This window comes from Amblyomma mixtum, chromosome 3 (genome assembly GCF_055824585.1).
Source record: "Amblyomma mixtum isolate Tamu chromosome 3, ASM5582458v1, whole genome shotgun sequence".
NCBI classification, from domain to species: Eukaryota; Metazoa; Arthropoda; class Arachnida; order Ixodida; family Ixodidae; genus Amblyomma; species Amblyomma mixtum.
Window position 1 is genome coordinate 274,925,760 of NC_143014.1, and position 14,871 is coordinate 274,940,630.

At 56.2% G+C, this 14,871-nt stretch overlaps 1 protein-coding gene across 6 annotated transcripts in view; it reads right to left on the reverse strand.

Moving 5' to 3' along the window:
• Window positions 1-14,871, reverse strand: part of Cip4 (formin-binding protein 1-like Cip4) — a 180,860-nt gene that overhangs the window by 61,343 nt on the left and 104,646 nt on the right. The window lies entirely within an intron of this gene.

The following is a 14,871-nucleotide window of genomic DNA, read 5'->3' on the forward strand; positions in this document are numbered from 1 at the left end:
CACACGGTCAGAGTTCCGCGAGTCACGGCGGACGGTGGCCCGCGGGAGGTATCCGCTCGACGGAGGGGGCCCTCGGACCAAGCGATGAGCCCACTGCTGCGGACGAAGGCCGGTCCGGCTCGACGGGACGCTGCGGCGAGGCTGTGCTTGTGGCGAGGCTGTACGGCAAAAGAAGCGGCGGTCTCCTTGGCTCGCGGCCGGCCGGGCAGGCGGCGGCAGTGCGCCCACTTTCCCCGCCCTTGCCCAAGCGGCGCGGATGAAAAGCCCGGCTGCTGCAGAGACGACTCCCCCTCCGTCGTCCCGGCGGGAATGCAAGCCATCACAAGAAAGAAGGCCGCTGGGCAACCCTCCCCCCCACCGAAGCACTAAGCCTCTCCCCCGTACGATGGGTCTGGGAAGGCGAGAGAAGCCCCCTCGCCTGGCCTCCCCGACAGTGAATCCACTTTATAGTGACATGCACCGATACACGTCGTACTGTCAACAACGCTGGCGCTGTTGTGCAGCCTCTTCAAGCCGCTCGAACAGTGCGAAGAACGCATCCTTCGAATGGATTGCTTCACGTCTCAAGCACACCTTGTAAAGCAGGTTCTCACGCTCAAGCGCAACGCACTTGCGCACACGAATTGAGCAGAGACACGAATCGCTTGGCCTCCCTGCACTACGGCCTTCTACAGCTGCAGGACAGCTGTGCTGAACTGTACAGGGAGTGCGCAAATGCCTACGCCTAGCCTAGCAACCTCTCCACATGAGCCCCTGGGAAACAGACGCAGGTGCCGTCGCATGACCAGACATAGCGCAACCGCTTTGATTAGATTCTTCAGCATGCGTAAGTAGACTGCGCTCTCACAGTCACGCGCCTGTCGCAGCAGCACGCTGCCGGCGTGCCCGTGTACAGTCACGCTTTGAGCAACATCCTCGCTCGGGCGTCTGGTTCGGCCAGCCCCATCTCCGGGGCGTGTCCCGGATCGCTTCCGCAAAACAAGCGACACCTGTCTTGTTGAACTTGGAGGGACGCTTACTGTTTTTTCTTCGCCAATTCCCGGCGTCAGTGCTTGTTGCACGACCAGGACGTCGGAGTGGCCGCACAACGCTTGAAGCACAGTGAACCACGAGACGTCAACTCACCGGGAGTCAACTGCCACGGCAGTTACGACAATCTCTCCTTCCGGTCGTCGCTTATGTCGGCAACAACAGGTTCGAGCGGATAACGCCTCTAAAGCTGGGAGCTGCACGCTGGAGTGGTACGAATGGGCTAGAGAGAACAACGCGCCCTTATGTTCCCAACCTCGTTGAGAGCGACCGGAAAAGTCAGTCGCAAGCAGCGCGACCATCGGTGATCAAACGCAGCAGGCGCAAAAGCGTGGACACTGCATGGGCCGCTTCAGCACCTCGAGACCATCGCAGGCTTCCGGCTGTCCTCCGGGCTGCCCTAATAGCTGCGGCGCAGCGTGACCTCCTCCGGCTCATCAACAGTGGCCGGCCGGCGTTCGGAGAAGGCCCGCTGATTGCAGGGGGGCCAGCCGGAGCGCACCCCGACCACTCGTCGTTGGGCCACGCGTCCCGCCGCGCTTCTCGTCCTCATTAATTCCGTCCCGGCTATGACTCGTTCCTCTTGCTGCTCGTTCCGGCGTCCGAGCGGCCGCTCACGCAACGTAGTAGGCGGCCGGAGGAGTCAACGAGCAGCCCTCCCTTCCCCCGGAGAGGTCGGTACCGGCCATTGATCGTTGGCACGGCCCGCAGTGGCCGGCAAAGGGATGCCGCTTGCCCAAGGCCACGTTTCAGAAGGCCAGCAGCAATTTCGTGCAGCAGGGTCGAAGCGACGGCACCCTCTTCGCCGATGGCGCTCAAACCCCGACTCGATCGTTATCGTATGCCGACCCACATGCGTGTCGCGTGAAGGTCACCGCTAACGGGCCCTCCGTGATGGAGTATACGCGCACATTCCAGAGAAAAGCGGAACTCAGAAGTTGAGCGACGCAGTTTTTTCGCCCGCTGATCGGGAGTGCGCTGCACGCGGCCGCCGATGGTCCACGCGCCGCCCTCGGAGCAGCGCGACACGAGGAGGCCCACTGGGGACGCCTCATCCCCATCTACGAGCAGCTGTGCCTGCCGGAGCAGTGCACAGAGAACGCGGCTTCGCTGTTCTGATCGCACACCGAACGTGCACACAGACTCGGCGCACCCTGAAACAACGATGAACCGAGAATGACACGGGAGTACCGCGATCAAGAAAAGAAATATACAGCAGACCGATATAATATGCAGTTCGCAACGATCAAAGAGTGTTCGGGTTCTGCTCGAAAGTAGTAGTGAAGTTCTCGGCGCTAAGCATTGTTTGCAGCGTCCGGGTTCGGGATAAAGGAATGCCCGTTGAGTTTTTCTTCTGCCCTCCGCGCAAATGCAGAGAAGGGGGTGAGTCACACTCGCTACCCAGCGGTATAAGAGGGGCCCGGATAGCGGAGGATTTCGAGAAAATGGGAAAGGTCAAACCCCCTCCGGGAACGGATACGTCAGGTCGCATCCCGTTGTGCACGTTTCTTGTTTCTTGCGACGAGGAGGATCCGCGTCACATCGCGTGACTTTCGCGTTGACAGGATATCGCCACGCTAGCTGCAGGCATGAAGACAGTTCGTAAGTGACGATACTGAACAGATGGGCCTTGAGGTGACTTTCCTCAAACCTGGGTTTACCGGAGGCAGAAACAACCTGCACCGTGAGAAAGCGAGAATGTTCGCGAAGCTCGCGGGAGGTAAGGAGAATCCTCCGTAATCGTAATGGAGGAAAATGTACACATTTGTACATGTTTGTCGAGATGAGTAATCTTTCCCCAATCATTGATTGCCTGTGCTGTCCATCAACGCAATTCCCACATCATCAACGCAATTTCCTTCTACAAGATTGAGAGGGAAACCCAACTGAACTAATTCTTTTTTCTTCAGGCAACTTGGTAGCAATAAAATTCCGCTCAGTGATTCACCATTACTTGGAAACGAATGGGCGCGCGAACGTGCGCACAGAACGCGAAAAAAAAAAAAACTCGTCTCCTGGTCGCCGCAAATCGTCGCTCCGGCGATGACTGTCCCTGAAGCCGTGAAAGGATAGCCAACTAAGAACACGTCATCCCTACTGCTAGAAACAACAGGAAATCCTAAGCGCTTCATTTCTTCGAGCAGAAAAAAGCCTGAATAACCAAACGTGCCGATCAATTTCGACGGTCTGGGGAAAAAGAAACGAGGATACGTTTTGCATAAAGCTGGGTCGGATATCGTGGACGGATCCACGTCGGGGGCTAGTAAAGTCCAATTTCGCACGAGCTCGGAGTCCTGGCGTCGTAACTGATCACCCCGACCATCCCCCTTCCCCTCGTTTAGACAAGGAAACATGAACGCTGCAAAGGAATTCCAAAACTTCTGCAATCAATGGCGGTAGAGAGGCACACAACAGCGTTGGCTCCCTCCTCGTTTTCCTAAGGCCGCCGTTTGCGCCGGAAACGCGCACACCGCCACGACCTCGTCCGCGCAGGCCGCGCGCAATGTCCGCAGCCAGCAGCCGGCCTCAGCTCGCAGTCCACGACCCACGCCAACAGGGCGAGGGCGCGGTCCTCGTCCGCTAAGCGCGGCCGGCCACTCGCGTCCTTGAGCGCCGAGAAGAGCGTTTGCCCCGAGACGGCTCGTTCTCCCCAACGAGACGCCCTACGTCGTCGCGCCGAGAGGCACCAGAAGCCCCAGTCGCGTGTCTCCGCTGGCTGTTTTCGATCGCCTCTTTCCAGGCCGCCGCTGCTGCGCTGGCAGCCCATGGGGAAGAAAATTCGGCGAACCGGTTCCTCGGCCGCCTCTAATCGCTTCCAGGAGATGAGGCTCGGAAGCGAGCACGACGCCGGGGCACGGCACTCGGTCGCCACCGATACCCCTGTGCGCGCGGCGGCAGCGGGCCAGCACGCGTGCGGCGCATTAGGCCACCACCACTGGCCCCAAATTGGGCGGCGCGGCTCGAAGTGAAGAAAGCAGAATTAGAGGCTTTCCTCGGTAATCTTAAAAAACGAAAACATCACCTGAGAAAAATGTGTTAAAGCAGCCCGAAAAAAAAGGTAAAATAATAGGCCTCCGATCATCGAGACACACAGACACGAGGTAGGCACATGCTCCCAGATGCCACCCGCCATTTCATAGCCGAGTCAAGAAAATGCAGGCACTTTCATCACACCGCGCGCGGACAACCGGGGTTTGACGAACGGCCTGCGAAACCTCGCAAACATGCCCTTCAAGGCGCCGCTGGCAAACGCTACTAGCTAGTTCTAGTAACCTCGCCATTGGCTGGTCTGTCAAACTAAGCACTATGCGAGCGCCAACTTCCAAGCGCGTAGGTGAACATTACGTGCAAGCAGCAAATACGCTGCATTTTCCCTCGGGGTGCGCTCGGTATGCGGCAAGCTCCATTCTGAGAACTCGTGCCCTCATTCCATTGGACCCGCGGTCAACTTGGGCTACGAGCTTTTCCTACTACTGATTCTACATGAAGCTGACACGTCAACAGATTCGGCTACTGAGTACCAAGTAGCAGAACGGAATCACGGCCGCGTTAATGGAAGCCCAGCACTACGGCGACTCCCTCCTTCATCCCTTCCATAACGATGCCGTTCAGGTGTGAAACAGAATTCGCACCAGTTGCGATTTTCACCAGCGGCGGTTGAGCCCGGCGAAGGGGACTCCGTCCTAAGCATCCACTTTCCTCATAAGCCCCCCTCACACCGCCTATACAGACACGGGTAAAGGAGACTCGCTGAAGCAGCGTTCAAAAGCCCTGAGGCGTACAATTAACGAAGAAAGGGAGACAAAAATTGAAATGGGGAAAGACTTCAGTCAGCGTGAGTTTAAACTTCGCCCCGCTCTGATCGGCTTTTCACACCTACGAGAACAGGCGCGGGTGAACGCTGGCATAAAGGAGGCGCCTGGTAGGACAAAACAGGGTACGGAAGGGGTTCCGTGCGAGCTCTGTTGGGCAAACAGACGCTCCTTTTCGGCTGCTAGCCAGGGAAAGTGCCGAACACCGCCGGGACTCCACAAGGGAGCTTTCCGCGCACCGACCCGCGCACATCTGCCTCGGTTGCTGCCCGCCTGGCAGGAGGCAGAGGGCGCAGAGATCGCCGCAGCGGCGGCGCCACCGAAAGGAAGCCCCCTGGTAGACGCAGTTCCGGACCGCTAGCGCCGGCTCGTCTAATGCCGACCCGATCGGTGACCCGGAGCAGGGGCAGGCAAGTGGAAAGGTTATGTGTACACGCAGGCGCAATACGACACAGCGAACCCCCCCCTCCCTTCCACACCTCCTCACTTGTTGCACCCCTCTCTCCTCCTTTTTCTATGTCCATCAGAAAGCGGGCTCCACCACATATCTACGTGAACGCGGAAAAATACAATGGGAAAGTTCCTGAAGTATAGGAAAAGAACACGACAGGTGCACTTACAACGAAAGTCACACGTCGCGCTACCACATTTAAGTCTCTGGTGCAGAACACATAGCAGGAGACAAGAACTGCGGAAGTTACCCGGTCAAAAGATGCGCAAACATACTATGCGAAGAGGCATTTCAGAAGGATCTCCACGTTCAAGTACGCAAAAGTTTGGAGGCAACTTAAGGCACGACTCGGACCCGTAAACGTAACCCTGACGATTAACGGCAACACGCTAACGGCCGAACAATTAAGTAGCCCGAGTACGAGCCAGGATTAGTTAGTCCTGCTGACAGATCTGCAAGCTAGACCGACCAGCTAGTCGTACTTTTGGTTAACACGCGCCATTTGCGAAGATCCTTATGCAAAAACTAACCAGCTAGCTCAAAGCACCGGACGCCCGCGAAATTTCTTGACAAAGCTCGCAATGTCGATATCGGCAGATAAACTGTCCCTGCTGGCGTCTACTTCAGTACAGCCGCAGACCCTCCGCTGACATCATCGCAACAGTGGGCGCGAAATAACACATCGCGACAACTCGGCTGAGCGGACGTACCACGTCGATGCCGGCGGCCAGCTCGTCGACGGCGCGAGCGAGTGCCCACCAGAGTCTGCGGCGCAGGGACAGCCGGAACGACGAGGGCCCCTCAGCGGCGGACCGCCAGCCTCGGAAGCAGAGGGCCACAGTGGAGCGCGGCTGGTGCTTCCTCTTGGCCGTCAGCAGGGCGTCGGCACGACGATGGAGACCCATGTCGCCGTCCGACCGAAGGGAGCGGGTCGCAGGGTTGCGTGGCAGCGCCCGGCGCCCGCACTTGACGTGCACGCAACGAGAGTCCGTAAAATCGAACGCCCACGTGGGTGACTGCCAGGCGCGCTCGTCACGTATGCGTTGCCTTTATGTAGAGCGACGTCCTGGTCCCGCTGGCGGGCGGAAACGCCTCGTCGAGAGGCAGGCAGGGAATCGCTCGAATTGAAGATGCGCGCAGAGGATGTCGAGCGCAGCTGGGTCTTGCGTCGGTACCCAACTGCGGCGCGAAGAATCTCGACAGTTCGCAGAAGACTGCACACGTCCGGATACTCGTTCTTGGCGCGGCCAGATCAGCAGAGGGTCCTCCGCGTAAATTTTCACCCACGGAACACTCGACAACAAACACACACAGAGGCGACAGTAAGCTTCCGCGAGCCGTACACAGCGAGGTTCCTTCAAAGCCTCGGGCACCGGTGCGTGTGCGTCAACGCTGCGCCAGAATGGAGCAGTCCAAGGCCGGCGACGCGGGCGTCAAGATCGCCGTTGCGTGCTCACCACTCGAATCGAAACGAACGCGCAGCGAGATGGCATGAAAGGGCGCCTTCCGCAGTCCGTTCGCATGAGCAGCCAATTGGCTGCGAGCAACGACCCGTGTCTCGAGGAGAGGGCGCTAAGCGCTTGTGCAGTTCACCGAGCAGGGCACGACCAAGCAAGCCTGCGGTTGCCAAGCAACCTATATAGTAAGCTGTCCGCTAAGCCCACAACGGCTAAATAAAGGTAGTGTTGCGGGGGCGACGATGGAGCGAAGACGTCGCACCGTTCATACGACTCCAGTCCACTGCGCACTGAAAAAGCAGCGAAAGTTGATCGCCGCTCCCTCGCCACGTCTGTCGATGCGTCAGTCAGATCGCTTCGCTTCTCGCGGAAGGTTACTGTCACAGGCAGTGCCTTTTCCACGCTTGTTTATGCCTGCTCTGCACGCTGGCTATTTCAAAGAGCGTGCGCTAATTCCAGCTCTTGGGAAGAAGGTAAAAACTCGATAAGCACCTCGACAGTGCCTGTGTAAAAACTCGTAAAGGAGAGGAGACGCCCGGTCCAATTAAGCATCCGACGTCTTCCGGCAGTGTGCAAGCGCGCTGGTGGCGCCCGAACAAGAAATCACCATATCGCCCCCGACTGAGAGCAGTTCACCCCAGTCGACCAGCGCGCGATTCGGCTCGAAATAACGCCCAAAAAAGTCGTCAGTAGTAGCCGCACCTGCAGGTGACACGCTTGACCACTGATCACAAAGGCACACACAGATATGACCACAAGAAAACACCGAGCTGGCCACTGGACAGAGATAACGAACGCCACGTGGGCGGGCTTCCCGGAGTAAAAATAGCTCGAGAGTCCGCAAACCCGCGAAAAGTTGATGAAGACAGCGACCTTGCACACGTCGAGAGTGCGCGAAAGTCCGTGGTGAAGCGCTGGGCACGAGGAAAAAGAAGAGTCGGCGAAGCAGGTCGCCGTCTTCAAGGTTCATCGAGTGGATCCTCCGTAAGGGCGAAATGGACGACACACGCCGACCCACCACCACCACCACCACGCGGTGAAACCATCAGCCACAGGGGGAGACGCAGTCGGCTGACAGAGACGACGCACCGCGGCTCGGACGAGGGAAGCAGTCGATCGTGATCACGGGGACATTGCGGAGGAAGACGAAGATGCAGCCCCCGGCGGCACGGCACGGCCGGTCACGCCGCACGCGAGAGAAATTTTCGGGCCCGCCAAATGACGGCCGGCCGCGTTGGGACCATACCGCTCACGCCGCAACCCCGCAGCGGTCACCACCCACGGAACCCCCCTCCACGCTTACCGCGATGGGATATGAGCATCTCGTCCACCTCGATGCCTTATTTCCTCTTTCTCCAAAAGAGCGGTGGCCCGGAGAGCGGCGAAAGAAACCAAAACGGGGCACCTCGTTAAGCCAGGGCGCCTGCCTCGGGAGCAGCGGGCGCGCAACCCGATAGCTCGCTCAAGCGCGGCGCCGCCACCGCCGAATTCGGCGCGTCAACGCCCCAAATAGGAGAGTCACGTCGCCGGCACTGTTTGTGCACGGTCGCGTCAGGCATGCGCGCAGACCACTCCCGCGAGCGCCGTCCGCCAGCACCAGGGCAGAGTCGGTGCGACGCTGGTGACAGGTAGGAGGGGAAAAAAAGCAATGAGCTCGTTTAAATGCGGGAGTTGACCCTATACAACGTCACAATGACGGCTCGCCCCGCGAAACAACGGTTCTCGTCCGTACGCGTCGGGACACTTATGTTTTCTCGGTAAAAATCATGCAGCGGGACAAGACTGCTCGGCGCGCGCGTTCGTTGACGTTCTCGGCACGGAACAACAGGTCGGATCAACTGACACGACGCGCGGCAACACTCGCGCCAGCAGCGCATAAGCGTAACGGACACGCGCACAGTGAGCAAATTTTTACAAAACACGAACGTGGCCTCTTTTTTTTTTCTGCTTGTTTTGTTTTGCCCACCTGCTCGGCGGCGTCTTCGCTCTCGCCAGAGTCTTCCACCTGCTGAAGCCGCGGTAAATCTGTCCCAGTAACGCGAACTGGCGCGCCATACCCCACTCAAGGCTGCAGGCCAGGCAAAAATACAGCGCCCAACGAGTGACGCGCGCTATACACGGGCGTCGACGCGCAGCGCGCATTAACGCAAAAAAGCGGTTTGTGCAAATAAGAAAAAAGGATGATTATTCTTTTTCCCCGAGGCTAAGTTTTGACGCCACCAGACATGGCGAAACGAAACGGTTTTCCTTCGCAGCAATGCATGCCGACGTATTCATGCATGCATGCATGAAGGGCGTGAGTGCATTTCATTACGCCACCGAAGTCATTCGCGCCGCCAACACCAACGCGCACTCCAAGCTGGCACACGAGGATGGAGAGTGGGAAAAAGAGAAAAAAAAAAAAGAGTGCCGAAGACGGCTCGTGCCAACGGCTCCGTGAAGGCGCGCGCAATACCTTACGGCACCGCCTCGCAGGCGCACTCGGACGAGAAAGGTGGATCGCCGGGACTCGAGATAAAGACGGCGAGCAGCAACGAGCTTCGAAACTCCGTAAAATACAGCCATGCGAGTGGGTCCAGGCTTGACTAGCCTCTTCTCGCAACCATTCTTTCCCAAGCCGTTCCACCTCGCGTGAACGGAAGCGTCAGCTTCTTACTGAAGGTTTTAGACGCACCGAGGGGCCCAGACTAAGCAAATAAAAGCCGACGAAGAGGGGGAGAAAGGGGGGGGGGGGGGGGGAATTAGCCAGCCAATACCACGCTCTATCGCCGCCTGACGTGCGCGAGAGCCCTGCAGCGCAAAAACGCCCTCGATAGGCAGTTGTTACGCTTCCTCGAATATCGAACCGGCTGCGTTATTCAGAGGAGGAGGCAAACAGAATTCCACAGACTGGTCGCACTGGAATATTAACTACGGCTGCCGACTGAAGGAAAAGAAATGGTAACAAGAAAGACTGGAGAGACCGCCGTGCATGAAATTTTTGGAACGCCAAGTTCCAGAGCTGAATGCCTACGAAATCAAATTCCAATTTGCCTCAGTTACATGATGTTCTTGTTGGTTGATCAGGACGCAGGTAAAACATTGGCATACAGTTAAATAAAATTTTATGCGCCAATTCCTGTAATCGCCGCAGTCACTCCTGGCAATCGATAATAAAGCTAACAAACCAGAGAAAATTGTACACAAGACGACGAAGGCGCACGCTCCCTGCTGATATCTTACCTTCTCAATAAAAATGATTCGATCCCTACTTTCTGAATATCACCACAACAATAACGGATACCACCGCGAAAAAAAAAATGTTGGTTGGTTGGTTTATGGGGTTTAACGTCCCAAAGCGACTAAGGCTATGAGAGACACCGTAGTGGAGGGCTCCGGAAATTTCGACCACCTGGGGTTCTTTAACCCCAGGTGGTCGAAATTTCCGGAGCCCTCCACTACGGTGTCTATGTGTTACGGTGGCATCAGCTTCGGAAGTATTGCGAAACAGCGTTTCGCAATACAAGCTGATGGCAAGCCCCGCCAACAAACTAAATTACGACTAAAGTTACATCTTCTCGAACTCTGCCTGTTTTTTGTTTTTTTATCCCTGCTTATCTTGCAGAGGCTCCGTTTCGCAAATCTGCCGCCTTCCTGAGATATTCTACGATTTCCGGCATCAGAAGTTCCGACACTGGCATACAAGGCCAATTTTACCACCACGCACGGGGCCCGTTCATGCACTACCGTTGAAGCGCAAAAGTTCATCCTCAAGGCAATGCAGCGATCATCGACAGATTTTGTGAGTCAGTATGCAAGACAACAGTGCCTGCTTCCGGAGAAATGCTCTCAGAATGGGAGCAGTGTGCGTATCCGTTCTCGGTGCAGAGAACTTTCGAATGTGCCATATTCTATATTTCACTACAGTTTTGAGAGAGGCGGTGGAGCGCTCTTTTGGCTTCTGCTTGAGCTGATAGTCACCACATCCGATAGAAAGGTTTATCAACGCATCTCGTAGGTTTTGTAAGCACTGGCGTGCAGTGCAGCAGAGTTTTTTTTCCTCACTATTACTGCCTCGGACATGCCCTTTTGCGATGCATTCGGCGTAGGCGACAAGACTATAGGGGTTACCTCAGCATCTATAAATCCCTCCCAACATGCAGGGCAAACCATTGAAGAAGGACGGGGGAAAGGCGGGAACAGCTAGTACCATACACCTACGGCTGTACACGAGTCAGACTGAAGATTCCAATACCTAACGAGTCCTCAGTCAGGCAATAATTAAAAAATAACCACCACATCCAACCCTTCCTCTGGCGCCCACTCCGCTTTTGGCAACGCAACTGGGCAGACGAAGCTCGCTTCTCCGTTTATTCGCCCCTAGCGGAGAGGCAACGCCGCGCATAGTGAAAACGCTGCTAAATCTTATCGCACACGCTCACGCGGAACGCAGTTCTCGCAAACAAGGTCGCTTATTTTTTTGCATCGCTTTTCAGAAAACAAGCTGCAAAACTGGATTCGCAGGCAGCGAGCGCACAAGTTACTCACACTACGCATTGCACTATCGTCACGTGTGCGACGAAGCCTGCAACAGCGCTGAAAGGGCGTTTAAGCGTCACCGCAACGACTGCACTCCAGCCAGGCGCTGGTGCCCCTGTTATCGCGCCATGACAAACGCATACCAAGCTAGAGACTTAATACAGCGGTGGCAAAGGCATATACCAAACAAAAGAGAGTAACAAGGATAAATTAAGAAAATTAAAGCCTCTTTTACACCACCGAGAACCAAGCAATGAATTAACTGTGCACATTTGTGACAAATCATGAACACGACAGGAAAGATCACACGTGCAGTGGCAGGCTTGAGTGCTAGTTCCAACGCGGAATCAGTCCATGGGTACGCCGAATACAGTGAAATGCCGCTACAATGAACTTCCGGGGACCGTTAGGGGATGTTTGCTAAGCGAAAGTTGGCTTAACGGGAACGACGACGCAGCCACTCATTTCGATGAGCCGAAGAAAATACCAACCATTCCGATGGGCCCTAAAGGCAGCTATTTCACTTTGCCGAAAACTCCGCGCACGTGCTGTGTAGTTAGCCGACAAGTTCATGGGCTTTTCGGCACCTGGTCCAGAGCACGTGTCTCCTAATAGGCAAAGTTTTTGAACTTATACAGGCTCGTCAGTGCCTCTTTCGCTGAGATTTTTCTTCGTGGCTTCTTCCTTTACCTCTTGCTTCCACAGAGAAAAAGTGAGACGATCGTTTTAGCCGCCATTGCTCTAGCTGCTACAGCCAGCCGCGTAGCCATACCAAACTATAGTGGGTATGGAAGCCCGCAGTTTCAACGCAGGTGCAATTATGGCACTGCGAAGTCTAGCGAGCCGCGTAGTTTCGGAATTGCGACACCCGCAGATGAGGCTGTCGCATGTCTGCCCGTGATACACTTCGTTCCGGAAGCAGTGCGCTAATGATTCCCAAAATGTTCGTTGAACTGAAAGTTGTAGGCTGATATTCGAGTGAAACACATTTGCACCGGATACAATGGAGGTTGTGAAAGTTTAATTATGAAGTCTGTTCCAACAACGTTCGTTGGAGTGGCATTTCACCGTGTGCGGCACACTGGCGTTTACGTGTCAATTCAGTATAACAGAGTCAGGAATTCGGAACACCAGCTTCCCAGACGCCCCCGCGGAGTACTTGACCTCCGTTTCACCTTCTAGACAAATGATACTCAAGTACGCACAAACTGCAGCCAAACTAGAGCTCACATGTCTCCGCGAGCCAGGAGAGACGAGAAAATAGGGGGATCGAAAGCAGGCGCAGAGGCACCACGAAACAGAAAAGGCCCCGTAGGCGGCCTGGCCCACTTGGCGCGGCAGGCGCCCTTGGCACTGGTAGCCCCGATACCATCGGCGAGGAGGGGGAGGGGCACTGCGCGGCGATTCGCCCTCCTCCGCGCGCCCCCGCGTTCCCGAGGCTCGCCGACGAAAGACGCAAACGATGTCAGGCGACGGGAAGGGGAGAGGACAAGTGCGCGCCACATGCGACGCGTGAAGGGCAAATGCAACCAGGGATATTCAATGGTGCGACTGCGACTTCCACCAGCGATTGAGCGAAGCCACTTCCAACGCTAGGTCGCGAAACTATAAGATCAGAGCACACCGATGGTTCGTGGCACGATTGTAACCTTTCAGATGAAGAGTAATTAAACGCTCTCCTGGGGAAGACTCCTTCGCGCCGTTGGCGCCGTTGCACTTCGGAGCACTGGAATGTGCCAACGCCGCACTCAGCTGACGTGCTTGTGCCAGGCGCAGAGTGGCGTTAGAACAACAAAACCAGAACTGCTGAAGATGAGCAACACTCGTTCATCACACACACTTTGGCCCTAAGGACAGTACGGAAACCTTTAAAAGAAATGAAGGAGGGGGAGGGGGAGGGGGGGGGGGGGGGGGGGGCTCCGGGTCTATTCCGGCCACCTGGGGTTCTCTGGCATGCACAGGCATCGTACAGCCCACGGGTGTTTTTGCATCCCGCCTCATTTGAAATGAGGCAGCCGGTGCCGGGAGGGATTCTAGCCCGTGGCCTCGGTCTCAGCTGCCGTGCACAACAGACACTCAACTACAACAGCGGCGGAAGGATGGGCAAGGCGTACGACGTGCTTATGATGCCATATGCCTGCCAAAGAAAAAAAAAAAGCTAGCGTGCCGATTAAAATGAGGATGGAGACTGCGAAGTGGGATTCTGAATTTTGGAAACAAAAAGAGGAGAAGGTAGTGCTGTGTGTTTTGTGGGTTCTTTTGGCTTGTTTTGTTTCCTTCTCCTCAAGGCAGCATACTATGAATATAATTCTTCAAGTTGGTTTCCTGATCGGCGATTGTCAGTTCGCAGTTTCCGCTTTACTGAGGCCCCATTCCTGGCAATGGGGCGAGACCGCACAGGCACCACGAGGCACACCAGAGCTGCGGAGGTATTTTTCATGGTGCCACCGAGACCCGTACGTGCCGCCCAGCGCCGATTCCGACCTTCCGCACTCCCGCAGGGAGACTGCATACGCAAGGGGAGTCCGTGGCAGCAGACTTCCGCGATCATTTCTTTCTGGCCGCACTTATCTCTCCGCAGCTTGACAACGGCCGCGGCGCGCTCGCAGCGCAGGCACAAAAACGCAGAGGAGCCTCGGTCGTCCGCGCCTGGCTCAACACCCGACGCGTGAACGAGAAAGCGAAGCGCAGAAGAAGAAAAGCAGGCAGCGCGGAAACCAAGGACGCAGATGATGACCGCAAGCAGCAGGAAGTGCGAAACCCGCCGCCCATACACACAACGGTCGACGGACTCGCCGAGAGGTGAGCGTGCCGGCCGCAGATTAAATCACGTTTCGCGCCGGCCGGGGAGAGAAAACTATTAACAATACAGAAGAGACGAGGCTTGGGCATGTTGGTATGACATACTTAAGGGAAATAAATAGCGCACAAGAGAAGACTGTGTGTGTCTGACTGTCTGTGTCTCCTCGCTTGTCCCGTCTTCTCTTGTGCGCTATTTATTTCCCTTAAGTATTAACAATAAACTCCTCCGCGGCGATCTGATGGCCGCTGCCGGCCGCCCATTCACGGCGCGGCCCATTCACCGTCTCAATGCGCGCGTCGACAATGAGCGAGCAGCCATGCACGCGGCGCGACTGCGATTTCCCAAGCAGTGGCTTCTCCGCGCACGATGCAGAGGGAGCCGAGAGCGCGTTGCGTCAGCCGGAGCGGACGCGATCCGGCCCATCGGAGAGCCCCGCAACCAACGGTGACGTTTTCTTTTTTTTTTTTTTTACAGCGACAGCTATTAAGCGCCCGTTCCTGGGTTTCACGTCGTCGTCGTCGTAGTAGTAGTATGTCGTAGTAGTCGGTGTAACCGGTGGATGCGTTGCCATGGGAGCCACGCGGAGGGTGGTTATCGTGCAAGGAGGAGAATACTGGGAAGGCGGAGGAATGCCCAACCGCAGGATTGTTACCCTGGAAGGAGGAAGGTACGGCGAGAGCGCGAGATGGCGCAACAAGTCGGCGGTCGCCACGGTAAACCATATACACTGGAGGGACAAGGAGGGTTACCACTGAAGGCGGCTTTGTGGCGAGAGCGCAGGAAGGAGCAATCAGACGATGG